The sequence below is a fragment of the Chiloscyllium punctatum genome, chromosome 50 (genome assembly GCF_047496795.1).
Source record: "Chiloscyllium punctatum isolate Juve2018m chromosome 50, sChiPun1.3, whole genome shotgun sequence".
Classification (NCBI taxonomy): domain Eukaryota; kingdom Metazoa; phylum Chordata; class Chondrichthyes; order Orectolobiformes; family Hemiscylliidae; genus Chiloscyllium; species Chiloscyllium punctatum.
Window position 1 is genome coordinate 40,304,531 of NC_092788.1, and position 18,573 is coordinate 40,323,103.

Genomic DNA, 18,573 nt, shown 5'->3' on the forward strand with positions numbered 1-18,573 from the left:
GTGAATGTCAGGGGATTGAGAGAGGATTTGTGGAATGTGTTTAGAACTGAGTGGATGGTATGAATCTGGAATGCGTTGTCTAGGAGGGTGGTTGAGGCAGGTAACTTCACAAACGTTTAAAATGTCTTTGGATATGCACTTGCTGGCACAGACGTGATAGGCCTGTTTTTCATTGCATGATTCTTTGCAGTGGCAGCCATGAACACTCTGGCATATTCTGAAACAATTAACAATGGCAGTTGGTGCTTTGTTCCTTTGACTGTACTCAGTAAGTGGCTATATTGCAAACCAGCATCATCTCATGCAACTTCAGCACTCACTCAACCAAAGGCAGCCCAGCCATCTCTGGGACCATCCAGTGAAATTCATATGCTCAGTGGATGCTGTCCAACAACAACACTGACACTATTCTAGCTGTATGCACCATTATTAAAGCTACAGCCATAATATGAAGACAGCTTTTCCTCCATTATAATACAGACCTCTAGCAATAAGGGTGTTATTTATCTGAAGCATAATAAATTCTTTCCCAGGTATTCACTTTTACAAGCAGCACGTTTTCCTGTGTTTTGCTGCCAGTTGTTTATCATGGAATTCCCCAGCCCAACCTCTTTCCCATTTAACATTTTCTTGTGCAATGTCTCCCTGATCCCACACACCTCACTCCGTCACATCCCCCACACTCTCCATCCTTACTTGTTCATCTCTGAAAAACCTGCGCCTCCTCTCTATAATTTATTCCAACTCCCAACTCACTGTTTAGATTCCTTCTCTCGGCATGGTCATTAGACTGGCCGTGCCTGATGTCCTATTCACCTAACTTTCTGCTCAGTTCCTGATCTTCTGCTTTGGTTCTCACTCTCCTGGTTTATTCAAATCCATCTGACTTGTACTAGACAACATCCCCACATGATGATGGTGCTTGTACAGTTACGATACAATCTGTCTTTTTTGTACAGGTCCCCACCTGTCCTGGAAGAGATTCCAATGATACAACAATCTGGAACTCTCACCCCTGAACTAGATTTTTAACAACATGTTAAGGTTTAGTGTCTTCCTCATCTTTCTCTCTTTTCCACATGGCACGGGGAGTAATCCAGTGATTACAGAGGATTATTCTTTCTCTTTCTCGCTCGCTGTCTCTCTCTCTCTCTCATATACACACACACATTCAAACACACACAGAAAGACACTATATTACTTTGCAAAATAATGCAAATAACCTTAAAATAATCGGAATGACAAGTGGAATGAAGTATTTAGTTAAAGGGAGGATGAGAGAAATTGTGCTTCTTCTGGATGTCAGTTTGCTCGCTGAGTTGGAGAGTTCATTTTCAGATGGTTCATCACTGCACTAGGGAACATTATCAGTGAGCCTCTGGCGAAGTGCTGATATTATGTCCCACTTGCTATTTATGTGTTTAGGTTTCCTTGAGTCAGTGATATTATTTCCAGTATTGGTGATTTTATGTCGGGTTCTTTTTTTCAGAGAGTGTTCGATGGAATCAAAATCGATATGTTTGTTGATAGAGTTCAGGTTGGAATGCTATTTTTCTAGGAATTCTCGTGCGTGTCTCTGTTTGGCTTGTCCTAGATGGATATGCAGACCCAGTCTAAATCGTGTACTTCCTCATCTATAAGTAAGGATACTAGTGATAGTGGGTCATGTCTTTTTTTTCTGGCCAGTTGTTGTTCATGTATCCAGGTGGCTAGTTTTCTGACTGTTTTTCCGATGTAGTGCTTGTAACAGTTCTTGCAAGACTTATTCTTGCTTGAGCAGAACAGACAAATATGTGAACTAGTTGCGGTGCTCAAATGTATGAAAAAAAGTTGTCGAGTAAAACAGGAATACTCTGCTTCCGTTAGTTGGCATTACAGCATCAAGGAGTTCTTATTTCAAGCTTGTCAGCAAAAGAGCCAGGAATGAGATAAGGAAAAACTTCTTTATTGAGATAGTTGTTAGGATTTGGAATGGAACTGCCTTGGAGAGTTGTGGATGAACATTAAAAAATAGAACTGGATATGCATTTGGAAATATGAATTTAACAGGCTGCAGAGATAGGGTTGGCAAATTGGAGGAACTTGGGAGACATTCCTGGAGCTGATGCCCACACAGTGGCCAATGGCCTCCTCCTGTACTTTAAGGTTTTGCACTCTATCATGTGTCTGATGCGAATAAAATTCAGGATCCGATTATTTCCCATTGTAAATACTCACGAATATCTGATTACTTAGTGCAGCATAAGCATTTAAAATGCAACTACTGCAAGGTCAGCTTCATTAAATAATCTAATTATTGCTCAGAATATGAATATTTGAAATGTTGAATTCCAATTACGAAAACAAATCTGTCATTGCTTTGCCACAAATCTCTTCGAAAAGGTTTGACTTTTCACTTACACGATAATATGCTCATCGTTTTTGTTCACTGTCTGCATTTCAAATTAAATAACATTCTTTCTAAAAGTTAAACGTTTTCAAATTATTGTTCACTAAAATTTGATAGCACAAATCATTTAGTTAGTTTAATATTCAAAGAGCATGTTGAACTATAGCCATTTCTAATTCGCTGACAAATAGCTGTAGCTTGTACATTTCAGTGAGAAATTGAACTGATTGATTATATATAAATATATAAGAATGCTCATTCTATTTGATTATTCAATCGTTTGCTCACCCTGAACATGTAATCACTCAGAAGCCAACCACTTTCAAGATGTTGGAGTGACAATGCATAGTTTTGAATCCTGACATTGTTTGTGTAATTCTGATCGCCAAAAGAGTTACATCCATGTTGTTTGTTTGATACAAAATAAAATGTACATTCTTTATTTCTGTGTTAGAAAATCTTGACAGGAGTTTATATTTTTGTTCCATAAATATAGAATCAGCCTAATTCTTTTCAGAGATTATAGTTCAGTCGAATAATCATAGTTGACGTCTTATTTTTGCGCAATTCACGAAACATAGCAAACATCTGATTAATACATGGGTCACCCAACAGATTGTATCTGAAGAAAACAGCAGCAAATGATAAGTCAAGAATTACGCTAATAACTGAACTTGGCGGAGCCTTTCTGGTGTAGGACACGTCACATATTGCACTGGCATTCAGTTGAATGGAACAATGAACAACATAACTGGAAGTTTTGGGCGAACGCCCCTCCCCAGCTTCCTAATCTCACTCAGATCACTCCCTCACACATTCAACAATTGAAAAGAATCCAGAGGCTGGGTGAAACATAAAACACAGAACAGTACAGCTTAGTGCAAACCCTTCAAACCTTGACGTCCTGCCGAACCTTTATCCTACTCGAAGTTCAGACTAACTGACATACCCTTCATTGTACTATCATTCATGTGTCTATCCAATAGTCACTTAAATATCCGTAATGCAGCTGACTCCACTAACGCTGCTGGCAGTGCATTCCAAGCACCCACCACTCTCTGTTTAAAGAACCTACCTCTGACATCTCCTCAAACCTTCTTCTAATCATACTAAACTTATGCCCGCTCGAGATAGCCATTTCTAACGTGCGAAAAAGTCTCTGGCTACGAACTCTGCCTATATCTCTCATCATCTTATACACGTCTATGAAGTCAACTCCCATTCTTTATTGTTCCAAGGAGAAAAGCCCTAGCTCCCTCAACGCTTCTTTGTAAGACATGCCATCCAGTCTCAGAAGCATCCTGGTAAATCTCCCCGGCACCCTCTCCGAAGTCTCAACATCTTTGCAGTAATGAGGCGACTAGAACTGAATACAATACTCTAAGTGTAGTCATAAGAGAGATTTTTGGCGCTGCAGCGTAACCTTGCGGCTCTTAAACTCAATCCCTGGCTAATGAAAACACCATACATCTTAACAACCTTATCAGCTTGGGAAACAACATTGAGCATCCTATGATATGGACCACACGATCCCTAGGGTCCTCCAGTCTGCCAATAATCCTGCCTTTAAACCTGTATGCTGCATTCGAATTCGACCTTAAAAAATGAATTGCTTTACACTTATCCAAGTTGAACTCCATCTTCCATTTACCAGCCAATCCTGTCAATGTCCAATTACAACCTAAGACAGCCCTTAACACTATCCATAACTCTAACATCTTTATTACATTGTAAAACTTACTAAAGCACCCTTTCACTTTATCATCCGAGTCATTTGTAAAAATCACAAAGAAGAGCAGTCCCAGAACCGATTCCTGAAGAACGCTACTGGTCACCAATCTCCAGGATGAACCCTTTCCATGTTCTACCACCATCAGTCTTCTACAGGTCAGACAATTTGTATCCACACACACAGATTTCCCTGTTTCCTTGTACCCCATGCCTGCTTACTTTCTGAATGAGCCGATCTTATGGTAACTTTATTAACCACCTTGCTAAACTCCATGAACATCACATCCACTGCTCTACCTTCATCAACGTGTTTGATCCCATCCTGAAAGAATTCAATAAGTTCCTTGAGGCATGATTGTCCATCAAAACGCTATGCTGACGATCTCTAATCAAACTATCTCTTTCCAAGTAATCATAAATTCTGTTTCTCAGAATCCTCTCCAATACTTTTCCCAATACAGAAGTAAGACTGACTGGCCAGTATTTTGCAGGATTATCCCAATTACCTTTCCTGAACAAGGGAATAACTTTTGCCACCCTCCAATCATCAGGCAATACTTCAGTGGACAGTGGGGACGCAAGGATCATCTACAAAGGCGCAGCAATCTCTTCCCTCACTTCCTCTGGTATCCTGGGGTGCTTCCTGCCTGGTCCAGGGGACTTATCTATCCTTATGTTTGCACTTCAATCAGTCTGTACTCACCTTACTTTGTCTACCCCCTGTCCAAACAACTGACTGACTGCTTTCCATTTCAGGGCTATATACAGTGCTGCCCTCCTGAGCAAGTACCATTCCAAATTTCCCATGGAATGGAAAAAATGTGAATGCACCAATGTCTTCCTGATGAAGGGACTCTGCTCAAAGTTTTCACTCTCCTGCTCCTCGGATGCTGCCTGACTCGCTGTGCTTTACCAGCACCATACTTTTCGACTCTGATCTCCAGCATCTGCAGTCCTCACTTTTTCCATTACTGAGGGCTGACCCCTCTGCACACTAAGCAAAGTAAGGTATTTGGAGCTGACTGTTCAGTTCTGGAACGTTGCATTTGATTAACACATTAATTAAAAAAGAAATTACAATTCAACAATTATTCATTCAGTCCCAGAGTTACAGTTTTAGATCATGGAAAGGCAGTTTGATAACAAACAGTAAATGACTGAAGAACTGCGAGGTACAGAGTATTCCATGTGCTATTATCCAGGCTGGATGTCCTTTACCTTAATGTTGGGAATATTATCGGACCGACAGGTGTGATAAGGGAATGAGTTGACATTTTTGCAGTGTGACATTTTTGCCATCACAGAGATGTGTTTGAGGGTGGTCAGGGCTGACAACTCAATATTCTGTGGTACAAGAACTATGGGCAGCACAGGAGAAGGGTAAAAGAGAAGGTGGCATTGCCTTATTAATTATGGAGTCAATGACTGCAGTTAGCTAGCATCATATCTTGGAAGGGTATTCAAATGACGCTTTGTGGGTTGACAGATGCACTGCTGGGGATATATTACCGACTGTCAGATAAAAGAAAATACAGCAGCAGGTATATAACCAATTCACTGAGGTGTGTAAAAACAATAACAGGATTATGATATTTAGACATTTCAATTCCAAATATTCATTAGGACAGTGATTTTTTTTAAAGAGGGGAAGAGGACTTGACATTTATTCCAGAGAGACTCTTATATCAACATGGAGCAGATACAACGATGGGCGGGGCAGTGCATAGGCGTGACTGTGGGGAGCGAAGCCAGTCAGGTGCCAGGCAGGTTTGGGAGAGCATTGCAGGACCAGTGACCGTGACTCAAGCATTTTTAGCTTCTTAAGGAAAAGACCAAAAGAAAAAGGCTTGAAAATTGAAAATAATTTGGATGATGGAGGCAGATCTTACCAAGAGAAAGACAGGATCTGGCCATAGTACAGTTACTTCTGGTTGAAACTGTAACAGCACAGTATAGGTGGGGGGGTGGGGATCACATGCTCACAATGGAATTGATGAGAGTGTCACCACAACATGTTACACCAAAGATGAAATGTAGGAAAACCAGCCCGGAGAGCCTGGGGTATCTACACATATTCAGAATGGAATTAACAATGAAAGAGAAGCTTAAAACAGGCATAAAGGGAGCAGGTCAATGGAGGTCCCAGAAGAGGAGAGAACGTGAAGGTCTAAACTCAAGAAAGTAAGTAAAAGAGCAAAAAGAGGGTGGGTGTGCAGCGGTGATAAAAATATTAGTGGGCAGTATTTTCAAGACTCCAAAGACATTTTATCGGTTTATTAAGGGTAAGAGGGATAACTAGAGAAAGAATAGGGAGTATTAGGATCCGAGGAGGCAACCTGTGCATCGAGCCAGAGAATATGTCAAAGACCTATTACATATTGGTCTTCAATTTGGAGGAGCAGTTACTGTATTCAATGTCTGTTCCTGACAGTGTGACCTTGAGCAAATTGACACAGAAGCTGAGGAAGAATTGGAAGTCGGTGTATGATAAAATGTGGCCAAATCCCTTGATCCGGATGAACTGTATCTTAGACTGATGTGGAAGATGAGGGAGGAGATTACAGGCTCTTAAACTTTGTGTTGCTTTTTTTTAGTTTTGCCTCTGGACACAAAGTTGGTATGATCGAACATGATAACATCTAATGTAGGTTCAACTTCCACACAGAGTGCTAGAAAAAAAGCCATGGGATTAAAGACCACCAAGTCTCACATCAGTGGGAGGGAAACAATTGTAGAAAATTGAGATAGCTGTTGGGGATTGATCACTAAATATGTTCAAGGCTGAGATGGACAGAGTTTTAAACAAGGGTTACAGGGAAAATGCTGGAAAATGGAATTGAAGGTTATCAGAATAAATGTACCCTAATTGAAAGGAAAAACAGAGTCAGCGAGCGGATGGGCATCATATCGCTCATATGTCTAATGGTAAACCTTTTCAAATGGCCTGTATTCACTGGAACACCAGCATCTCTCCCTCCAGAATGAGACACAGTTTGGAAAGCAATCAATAGATTCAAGGAATTCATAAATGCAGTACTAATAGACAGAAAAGATCAGAGGACTGCGACAACGTGGATTGGCTGTCAGGGTGAATATTTGCATCAGCACAGTCACCACGACGAGAAGGAAAACCTCAGCAAGACACTCTCCAAGTCCAAGTATGGGTCTGGTGTCAAGGGGTGCTTAAGTCCCAAACAATACATCACTGCAGTGTTTCCCTCCTGCCTTAACCAAAACTAAATGTGGAGTGGTTTATTGACGTGCTGTTAGTGGCAGAATAGGTAGTAATGCTTTGGTTCCAGAGGCTTTGGTGAGCACAGGCTCAGCAAAAGGTACAGGTAAGTTCACGTAAAGTCTTTTTAACGCTAGTCTGACAGCTGTTGAGATGGCAGTTAGGGCAGTTGCACGTTTCACCTGCGGGATGTGGGAGCTCAGGGAGATTTCCACTGTCCCTGGTGACTACACGTGTGGGCAGTGCAACCAGCTGCAGTTCCTGGGAAGCAGTGTTCAGGATCTGGAGTTGGCTGTTCTCCGGATCATGCAGATACAGAGCACTTCAGAAGTAAGAGCTTTAGTGAGGTGGTCACACCCAAGTCCCTCCCTTAACCGTGTTTGTTTAAAGACTGTCATAACCCAGTCCCATGTAAAGATCCACACCCTGAGTTCATCAGCCTTACCTGTCAGCCGTGTTGCATTTAAATAAACGCAATTTAATCCAACAGGCGTTCCTTGCTTCCTGTCGTGTTCCAGGCAGAGAGTAGCTGGACGACAACCAGGAATGGGGAAGGGAGTAGGCAGAGAGTGCAGGAATCCCCTGTGGCAGTCCTCTCGAAAACAAGTATACCGTTTTTGATACTGACTTTGTGGTGTAGGGAAATGGATGTCAGGAAATGACCGTTTAGGGGAAAGCAGCAGTAGCCAGCTTAGTTGCATTACGACTGGGTCTGGGGAGCAATGGGAAAGGATAAAGGTAAACAGGGTCTTAGGTATAAGAGATTCTGTGGCCTCAAACGGCAAACCAGGCTGGTGTGTTGCCTCTCAGTTGTCAGTGTCCAGGATGTCTCTGAGTGTCTGCTGGAGTTGGGGGGGGGAGTGGGGGGAGGTGTGAACTGTTAGAAGTCATTGTGCACGTTGGCACAAATGACACAGGTAGACATAGGAATGTGGTCCTTCAGAGTAATTACTGAGAGCTCGAAGAAAAGTTAAAAAACAGGACCTTGACAGACACCTGATGACTTCCATTGTCATGAGCTACTGTAGGTAAGAACAGGAAGATATGGCGGATAAGTATGTGACTAAAGAATTGGTGCAGGGGGTGGGGATTCATATTTTTAGATCATTGGGAGCTTTTCTGTGACAGAGTTGACCTGTTCAAGAGGGACTGGTGGCACATGCACTGGACGGGGGACCAATATCTTCGCAGCCAGTTTTGATCGTGTTACAAGGGAGTGTTTAAACGAGATTGGCAGGAGGTGGTATCCTCAAGAGCAGGGAGGCAAATGTGAGGCTGGAAGGAAATACAGTATTCAGAAATAGTACGTTGAAGAGACAGACCAGGCTGGAACATGATAGGGAGCAAGGAATTTCCTGTTGATTAAATTGCATTTATTTCAATGTGAAAGGGCTGACAGGTAAGGCCAATGAATTCAGGGTGTGGATAGATAATCGGCGCTGGATAGTCTCGCTATTACAGAAACATGGCTGAGGGATGGATAGGACTGACCTTTAATGTAAAAGGATAAATGCATTAGGAGGGACAGAGATGGTGGAAAGAGAGAGGGGAGTAGCAGTTCTAATCAAAGGGAGTAGAAAGCACTGATCAGAGATAAAATAACTGATGAATCATCCAGTGAGGCTTTATGGGTGGAACTAAGAAATAAGAAGCGGATGGTTACATTATTGGGGTGCTACAATAGACCCCCTAACAGTCAACAGGAATTACAGTAACAAAAATATCTAGAGAGTTTGGGGAGACTTGCAGGGAACATTCGGTTTGTCATAATAGGGGTTTTAATTTTTATAACACAGACTGGAACTGCCAGAGCATAAAGGGATTTGATGGGATGGAATCAATTAAGTGCGTCAGGAAAGTTTCCTCCAGCAGTATATAGAGGGTCCTAATAGGGAAGGGGCAATATTTGACCTACTCTTACGAAATATATCAGGATAGGTGAGTGAGGTGACAGTAGATGTGCACTTTGGGACCAGTGACCATAGTTCTGTTAATTTGAAAATAGTTATGGAGAGGGAAGTAATTGGTCCACAGATTCAAGTTCTAAATTGGGGCAAGGTTAATTTTGATAGACTCAGACAGGCGTTTGCAGGGGTTGATCAAAGTAGTCTGTTTGCAAGCAAAGGGTCCTCCAGCAAGTGGGAGCTTAAGATCTATATGTGCCTGTGAGGATGAAAGGGACGTTGACAGGAATGAGGAACACTGGATAACAAGAAATGTTTAGGCTTTGACCAAACAAAATGTGGAGGCGTGGCTCAGGTAGAGGCAGCTTGGATCACGGAAATCCCTGGAGGTGTACAGGGGATATCGGAGTTTACTGAAGTAGGAAATCAGGAGGGCGAAAAGGGGGTATGAGATAAACTTGACTGAGAAAATCAGGGTGAATCCAAAGAGGCACTTTAAGTATATTAAAGGAAAATCATTAACTAAAGAGAGAATAAGACCCCTCAAAGACCAAAGTCGACATGCATGTGTAGTACCATAAGAGATAGGCGATGTCCTCAACAAATATTTCTCCTCTATATTTACAGCGGAGAAAGATATGAATATATGGGAATTTGGGGAAATTATTGGTGAGATCTTCTGTATCACAGTAGAGGAGGTAATTGATGGACTAGAATCTTTGAAGTTGGAGAAATCTCATGGTCCTTACCAGATATATCCAATAACACTGAAAGGGGCTAGAGAAGAATTTGCCGGGGCCGTGGCTGATAATTTTGATCATCAGTTACCACAGGTGAGATCCCAGAAGACTGAAGGATAGCAAATGTGCACTTAATCAAGAAGGACTGAAAAAATAAAGCCTGGGAAATACAGAACAGTCCGCTTAACATCTGTGGTAGGTAAATTACTCGAGAAGATTCTGAAGCATAAGTTTTACATGCATTCGGAAAACAGGGTTTGATTAGGAATAGTAAGCATGGCTTTTTGAGTGGAAGTTCATGCCTGAAGAATTTATTAAATTTCTTTGATGATGTGACCAGGAAGGTTGACTAGGGCGGGCCAGTAGACGTGCAAATGTGTGGTGCTGGACAAGAACGGCGGCACGGTGGCACAGTGGTTAGCACTGCTGCCTTGCAGTGCCAGAGACCCGGGTTCAATTCCCACCTCAGGCGACTGACTGTGTGGAGTTTGCACGTTCTCCCCGTGTCTGCGTGCGTTTCCTCTGGGTGCTCCGGTTTCCTCCCACACTCCAAAGATGTGCAGGTCAGGTGAATTGGCCATGTTAAATTGCCCATAGTGTTAGGTAAAGTGTAGGGGTATGGGTGGGTTACGCTTCGGCGGGGCGGTGTGGACTTGTTGGGCCGAAGGGCCTGTTTCCACACTGTAAGTAATCTAATCTAAAACAGCAGGTCAGGCAGCATTGGAGGGGAAGGAAAATCGAAGTTTTGGGCATATGTCTATCATCAGGAATGTCCAAGGTTTCGATACTCCTGCTTCTTGAATGCTGCCTGACCAGCTAGGCATTTCCAGTGCCACACTTTGCAACTCTGATCTCCAGGAGCTGCAGTGTTCACTTTCTCCAAGGGTGGTAGATCTGGTCTATATGGATTTCAGTTACACCAGAACAAGATAAGTCTTTTCAGCCCCTGGAGTATGATATACAGTTACAGGAGGAGGCCAATCAGCCCTCAAGGCAATAGAACTAGACCCATTCTAGATCATGCAGCAACATGATCAGGCTATTCAGCTACTTGAAGTCAATAACACAGGAAATGGAAGAGGCAACAAAATGACTGGCCTATGGGGTACACTGGAATAACACCAGACTATATAGCCTGTAAAGCCTGCCCTTCCCTTCAGTAAGGTCAGGGCTGATCTCTTCCAGCATTAATTTATCTTCTCTGCCCAATTCTTTGTTGCCCTCAACTCCCTGATGTGTCAAGATCCATTAACACCATTCTGCTCCCCCAAACAATTCAGAGATGTAGCTGTCTGGGATAGAGAGGCCAGAATAGTCACTACCCTCTGAGAGAAGGAAACAGTCCCCACGGATTTACCTTGACTTTTGACATGAACAAAATATATGAGCACAGTATCAGAGTGACTGACCCTGACATCACTGCAGGCCGTGACTGAGGAATGTGTCAAGGAAACTGAATAACATTGAACCTAATGGGAATCAGTTGTAAATTCCCAAGTGGTTGGGCCATTCAGGACACCATGTGGCTGGTGCAGATCAATCCTCTCAGTCCCTAGATATCTATGTTGGCGATCTTTAGCGTAGCTTCCTCGGCACAAACATCTTCAGCTGGTTCATCAACGTCTTACCCTCCGTCATTAGATCAGAAGTGAGGATGCTCAGAACATATCGCATAAAGAATCAAAACCTGGTCAACATTCAAGCTCATGCTGTTAATATCTAGGTAACATTCATGTAACAGTACTACTGGACCCTGAACATTTCCAAAGAACTAAAAAAAGAGTAGCTCATTCTGTATCCCAAGCTGGTGTCACAGAAATGTGAGAACGCCATTCAGCCCATTGAAGCTATTGGATAAGAAGAGGCACAGCCCATTTACTATCTCTTATCTATTGCACAAGAAGAGTTTAAAACAAACTACAAATGTTGGAATGCAGGAGACTGGAAGAACACAACCGGCCAGGCAGCATCAGGAGAAGAAGTCCACTCCTTGGGCATAAGCTTTCTTCATGACTGGGGGTGGGGTAACGGTGTGTACAGATAAAGAGTCGAGGTGCAAGAGTAGGAGGAGGCGGTGTGGTGAGGTGGGGAACACAGGCAGAGGGTACCACCGGGTTGGTCAATGGGAGGAATGAATCCAGTTGACAGCTGGGAGATGGGTTGATCAAAGGAAAGGAAGGAGGAGAGGCTGGGAAGGGAGTCGGGGTATTGGAAGGGAGGTTACTAGAAATTGGAAAACTCAATGTTGAGTCTCCCGGGCTATAGGCTGCACCAGTGGAATATGAAGTGTTGTTCCTCCAGTTTGTGCTTTGGTTCGTTGTGGCAATGGAGGATGTCAAGGATGACCATGTCAGAAATGGAGTGGGAGGGGGAATTGAAATCGGAGGTGATTGGGAGGTCAAATAAGCCCTTTCAGGCCCAGCTGAGATGCTCAGCAAAGCATTCCATTTAGTTTACATTTGGTCTCCCTGATATAGAGAAGACCACACCAGTACCACCAGATACAGTTAACGAGGTTGGATCCCATCACCTGACACATCTTCCACAAGGACAAATCACTTCGCTAATTTTGGTTCGTGCCACACTCCCCACCAAACCCTCCAAGCCCCACTGGCAACTGACCCTGCAGATGAAAAAAATGCATCACCTGCTGGCACACCACCTCCCTCATCTCATCCAAGGCCCCAAACAGTCCTTCCACGTGAAACATAGGTCACCTGCCTCTCCTTCAACCTAGTTTACTGCATCAGGTGCACCTGATGTGGTCTTCTCTACATCGGAGAGAGCAACATAAACTAAGGGCTCATTTCGCCGAGCATTACGACTGGGCCCACAGCGGCCGACCTGAACTCCCAGGCACCACCCATTTCAATTCCCCTTCCCAATTCCTTTCGAACATGACCTCCTTGGCCTCCTCTGTTGCCACAGTGAGTCAGACCGCAAATTGGACGAACAACATCTGACGTTCTGCCTGGTTAGCCTACAACCTGGAGGACTCAACATTGGGTTCTTCAATTTGGAATAACCTTCCCAGCCATGGCCCTACTCCCTTTCCATCCCCACCTACTCCCTTCCATTCCACCAAATGACCCCGCCTTAGTGCTCCCAACCGGATTCATCCCTCCCATCGACCAACCAGGTTGCACCCACCACTTGTGTACACCTATCTGCTACCTCACCATCCTGCTGCTCTCCCCACCCCAACCACTCCCTTCCCTCTTTATCTGCAGTTCCCCCTACCCCCACCCGCAGTCCTGAAGAACGGGTATACTTGAAGTGTTGACTTCTCCACCTCCTGATGCTGCCTGACTTGCTGTTTCTTCCGGCCTCCTGTTTGTCTAATGTTACACAGGAAGATAAGGAATCTAGTCAGCACAACACGCAGGTAAGCAGCTACCACCGGTCACCCAATAATGAACCTTTTCCCTGGAACTAGGAAGAGGACATTCAGCCACCCGAGACATTGACACATGAACAGAAGAGGCCATTCAGACCGTCCAAACAGTTACACTGAAATAGGAGGATGTAATTGATGCTGCAACACTACAAACTAATGAAGCAGAGGCTGCATAGACAGATTGCTCCATGTTGTGCCTCCTGGCTCCTTTGCTAATGTTTCACACGTGTTACATTAACATGGTTTGCTGATGGTAAGGACGCACACCGGATGGTTTGTGGCACATCTCAAGGAGGCATCTTCCATCTCCGAGAAGACAGGGCTAGTCTTCTGTATGGATGTCAGAAGCTTTTGAGAATGACCAACCCTGTCAGAATGTGGCTGCTGACAAGTTTGTGAACAACATGATGCTCAGTGCAGGGTCTCACTCCAACCGTGCATTGAGACGGAGAGAGTTTGGTCAGAGCCTGGAGCTGTCTCTCAACCAACATGGGGTCTCCACAGAGACATGTAAACTATCACAGAGTCATAGATTTCAACAGGACCTTTAGCCCAAACTGGTCCATTCAGACTAAAATGTCCATCCATGCTAACTCCATTTTCCTGCACTTGGCCCATGTCCTTCTTAACATTCCCTATCATATATTTGTCCAAATGAGAAAACATAAATTGCGGGAAACACGTAATATTTAACGGTATCAATGCTTATTTTTGAAAATAATGAATATTGGTCTATAACGCTCAAGTTTTATTGCAAACACTTTTTATTCTTTTTACGCATTACAGATTAAGCACTTATTTCCTTCACACTCTCCTCGTGGTACCTTCAACGCAGGGATTACTCTGGCGCATTGCCTGTATTCTGTCTCATTGTGGCAAGGAGATCATTCCTCATAAAGGAGAGAAAATCTGTTCACAGCGTCCCAAGTACTGTTTCAATATCACTTTACAAATTCAGTAAGGTGTCTTCATACTTATACTTCCACCATTTTGCAATGAAGGACACTATACATTTACTGGGCTGATTACCTACTGCTCCGTATGAATTCTATCAGTGTCTCATGACCAAGGACATCCACCTCCTTTTCACCAAGAACACTTCCCATCATCTCACCTTCACATAAATACAAACTGAGAAGGATGGTATGTTTTGCCAAATCATTTTGTGGCCTTGAAAAACGCTATGCTTTAAGCACAGCCACGCCAACAACAACACCACTATTGCCATTGGAGATGGTTGCAGATGCTGCGGAGGTGATGGCCTAGCTGTATTTTGTCTGGAATAATAACGCAGAGACCCAGGTGATAACCGAGACCCCGGTTCCGAATCCCACCACGGCAAATGTTGGAATTTGCAATCAATCAAATATCAGGAATTGAGAATCTAATGAAACCATTGTGTTTGTCCTACCTGGAACACTAATGCACTTCAGAGAAGGAAATCTACTGTCTTCACCCGGTCGGACTTACATGTGACTCCAGACCACAGCACTGTGGTTAACACACAGTTGTAGTTTGAAATGGCCAAGCCAGCCGCTCCGTTATATCACTCACTAAAATTTTCAAATAAATGAAACCGGGCGGACCACAGCACTGACTACTTACAGCCCACAGGCTGCAGTGGGTCAGGGAGGCGGCTCACCAACACCTTCTCAAGGACAATCAGGAAAGGAATTAATTACTGGCCCAACATCCCATCACTGAATAAAAGAAGATGATGACACTCAAGGAAGAGAGACAAAGTTACATAGCTCACTTCAAACTGGGACTTTGATGTACAGCTCACATGGGCATGCATTTCAGTAATATGGGAACAGGAAAAAAATAAAGAAGATTAGTCTGGACTATTATTTCCACTCCAGCTAATCATCAACAGTCCCTCTGTTTGTTTCTTTCTCTCTACCTCTCTCTTTCTCTATCTATTCAACTCACTCCTTCTCCCTTTCACAACAGCCATCCCTGTCATCAACATCAAACAGAGCTGCATTCAGTTCTGATGTATGGTGATTGGACGCAAAACTTCACTTCTATTTTTCTCTCGACCTGAGGCTGCCAAATCTGTTCAGTTTCTCTGGCACTTACTCGTTCCTTTTGTTTCTGATCTCTAGAGGCATTTTTTTCCCCTCTACCTTTCATGGGATGTCTGCATCATTGACAGAGCAGCATTTGTGGACCTCACTAAATGCCTTTTACTGTGAGGCCATTCCTTAAGGTATTGGGTCTGACGTCAGTCTTAATTCAGACCAGGCAATAATGTGAGATTTAATCACCAAAGGACAACAGTGAAATAGATAAACTTATTGACAAAGTGCTGGTGGAATTATACTAGTAAAATTCACTTTTATTTCCAGTTCCTGTCATTTGAATTTAAGTTCTGTCATCATCTGTGATAGGATTTGAAACAGTGTCCACAGTGTAGTTACCTGGGCCACTGAATTACGTGCCCAGCGACATTACTACTCTGACACCGTGTCCCTGTCATGAATTTACTTTACAGACAAGAACAAGATTTTGATGGAGACATTTGTAACGGAAAGACTGATTAGAAGAGAACAGGAACCATAAAGTCTGACTTTTACCAAGGTATAGATAATGGTTTATTTTGCACTCGCACTGACGTCAAGATGGGGTCTGGCGATACCATGGAGCTGGGAGTGGGTAGCTTTGGTGATAGAGAGAATACCAAGACATAAATCAATTCGGGGAAAATAGGTACTTTGTGATTGTGAACAGTCTTGTTTTCAGATGTTTGTGTGTGCGGGTGTGTAGGCGGTTCTGAAATGTGTGGGTAATGAATGCATTTGCATTTGAAACTGACGACAATAGTTTCAGTATTTACTAAATATAGATAACAGAAATAGCACTGAAGTTCACCATGGGATTAATAAATCGATAGTGATGGGGAGACTTACCAGGAACACCAACAATAGCGAGCATGGGATAGTAACCAGCCTGAATAATCAGCAGTACACCGTATATCCGAACTGGTAATATGTGCCAATACCAGGAAAGATACAATAGACCCCAGGATAAACTCCTGTCCATTGTTGCAGCATTCCAGTCTATTTTTCTTAGATTCTGAACCATTGATGCGTCATTCCAGTCGACTGTTCTCAGATTCTGATCCATTGTTGGCATATTCCAGTCTAATGCTCTCAGATTCTGATCCACTGTTTAAACATTCCATCTAGTGCTCTCAGATTCTGGCCCATTGTTGGAACATTCCAGTCTATGGTTCTCAGATTCTGATCTCTCCTTTCCCTGTCGCTGCAACTGCTGATCCTTGTCAGTGTTGCTGGTGATACATCTGCATCAATAATGGGATAAAGCATTGGAGGAAGCCCCGTACAAATAGAAGAGGAAAACCATCCAGTGACATAATTAGGATCCATGGAGAGTGACATCAATCACAGTCACTGAACAAACAGATCCAGATAACTCCTTTTGGAATACGACCTTCAGTTCAAAATAACAACTGGATTGAATTGAATGTTGACATCACTGGCTAATGGTCACATCTCCCATTTCCATTTGTTCTCGTGAAGTTAATTGTGAGGGAGAATTATTGACGTTTTCTTAATGCGGGTTAGATGATTCTGCTGTGATATTCATTTGCAATACTGTAACCACCTGAACGCTCCACCATGACCATCCACAACAAAAAAATCACAATCTAGATGTGGTTTCCATGCTGGTCTCTCCTTGACTAGAACAGGCACCAAGCAACAGATTCTCAGTGGATATATTTGCCCTGACCATACATAGGAAGTGTGGATATTTTTGTCTGGACATTCCACTCGTGACAATGCTGAATCTTCAACACACAATATGATTGAGCACGTTTTATGTAAACTAACAAACACTTTCACATTGTATTGGCTTCAAAGCGGTACGACTTACATTTTTGGAATTCAGTCCAAAGCCAAATGTGGCATGTTCTCACAAACCCAGTCCTTTTACAGGGTTATGTTGTCCTTGGTTTTTTTGAAAGAGGGTCTAAAGGACCCAAGATTCCAATATGTCAGAATTTTGACAGGTTCGTTGGGGTCCTTTTGTTTATACCTAACAGAACATGCCTCATCCAAGAAGCCTTTTAAGTCTCTAAAAAGTACCCTGTATAATCAAGAGGACCTGTCCAGCTCCCCAGCTGGACAGGTTGGATCAGTTCTTGGTTAGTTGAGTTAGAGTCACTGGACGCTCTCTGCCTCCTTCTGCCCTTCCGACATTATAACCAGTTAGCAGTTGGGTCAGTTTTATTCTTGGTGCTTAGGGGTTTTGTTTATTGGGATTGTTGCAAGTATATTGGAACAGCATCTTTAAATCGGTATAGCCTGTCAGGTTCGGATACGATACGTTATTCAGGTATTCTGTTTTCGGTTCCTTATGTTTAATTTGGTAATTTGGCAAATAAATGTCATTTGTTTAAAACTCGGCAGTCTGACCAGCTAATTCACTCTGGGAATATCAGCTATACACTAACCTTCAACAAGTAGCAAATTTATCGTCCGGCTACCTGCTTAAAATGTTTTGAGGGTTCGGGTCTGGTCCATAACAGATTAGGGGCCTTCGCAGAATTTAGACAGCGAGTGGCAGGTGATATTGTCTCTTATTTCGTGTGTTGATTTGGTGAGTAAACAGACCTTCAGATAGCAATGGTTCCTGCAGGAACAAAGCTTGTTTTGGAGGTGGAGGAAGTGACCTTGGGGGTTTTACAAAATGCACATAAGTCCAAGCCGTGGGAATTAGAAGACAAAGGGAGTTAAAGCTACCGTCTGATGTGAGGAAAGATGAGATGAATGCAGCAGTAGCTCGGCATTCCAATTTGCTGCAAACTCCATCAGGATCTGTGGAGATGACTAAACTTCAATCGCAAAAGAGGCAGCTTGAGTTGGAAGCAGAGGTGAAGCAGTTTGAGCTACGACTAAAATCAGAAGAGGAAGAAAGATAACGAATAGGTTTAACAGAGGAAAGAGAAAAAAATAAATAGCTTCAGCAGGAGAGAAAGAAAAAGAGGGAGCATTTGAGCTTCCGAGGTGGACACTTAGAATGGAAAGTCAGCTGAAAAGGATGAGGATGAAGGCTGAAGGTCAGCTTAGCGAGGTACAGAGTGAAGATGGGTAAACCCATGGTGAGTCCAAAGCCTGGTGAGAAACGTGTTTCAGTATATTCACAGCTTGCCC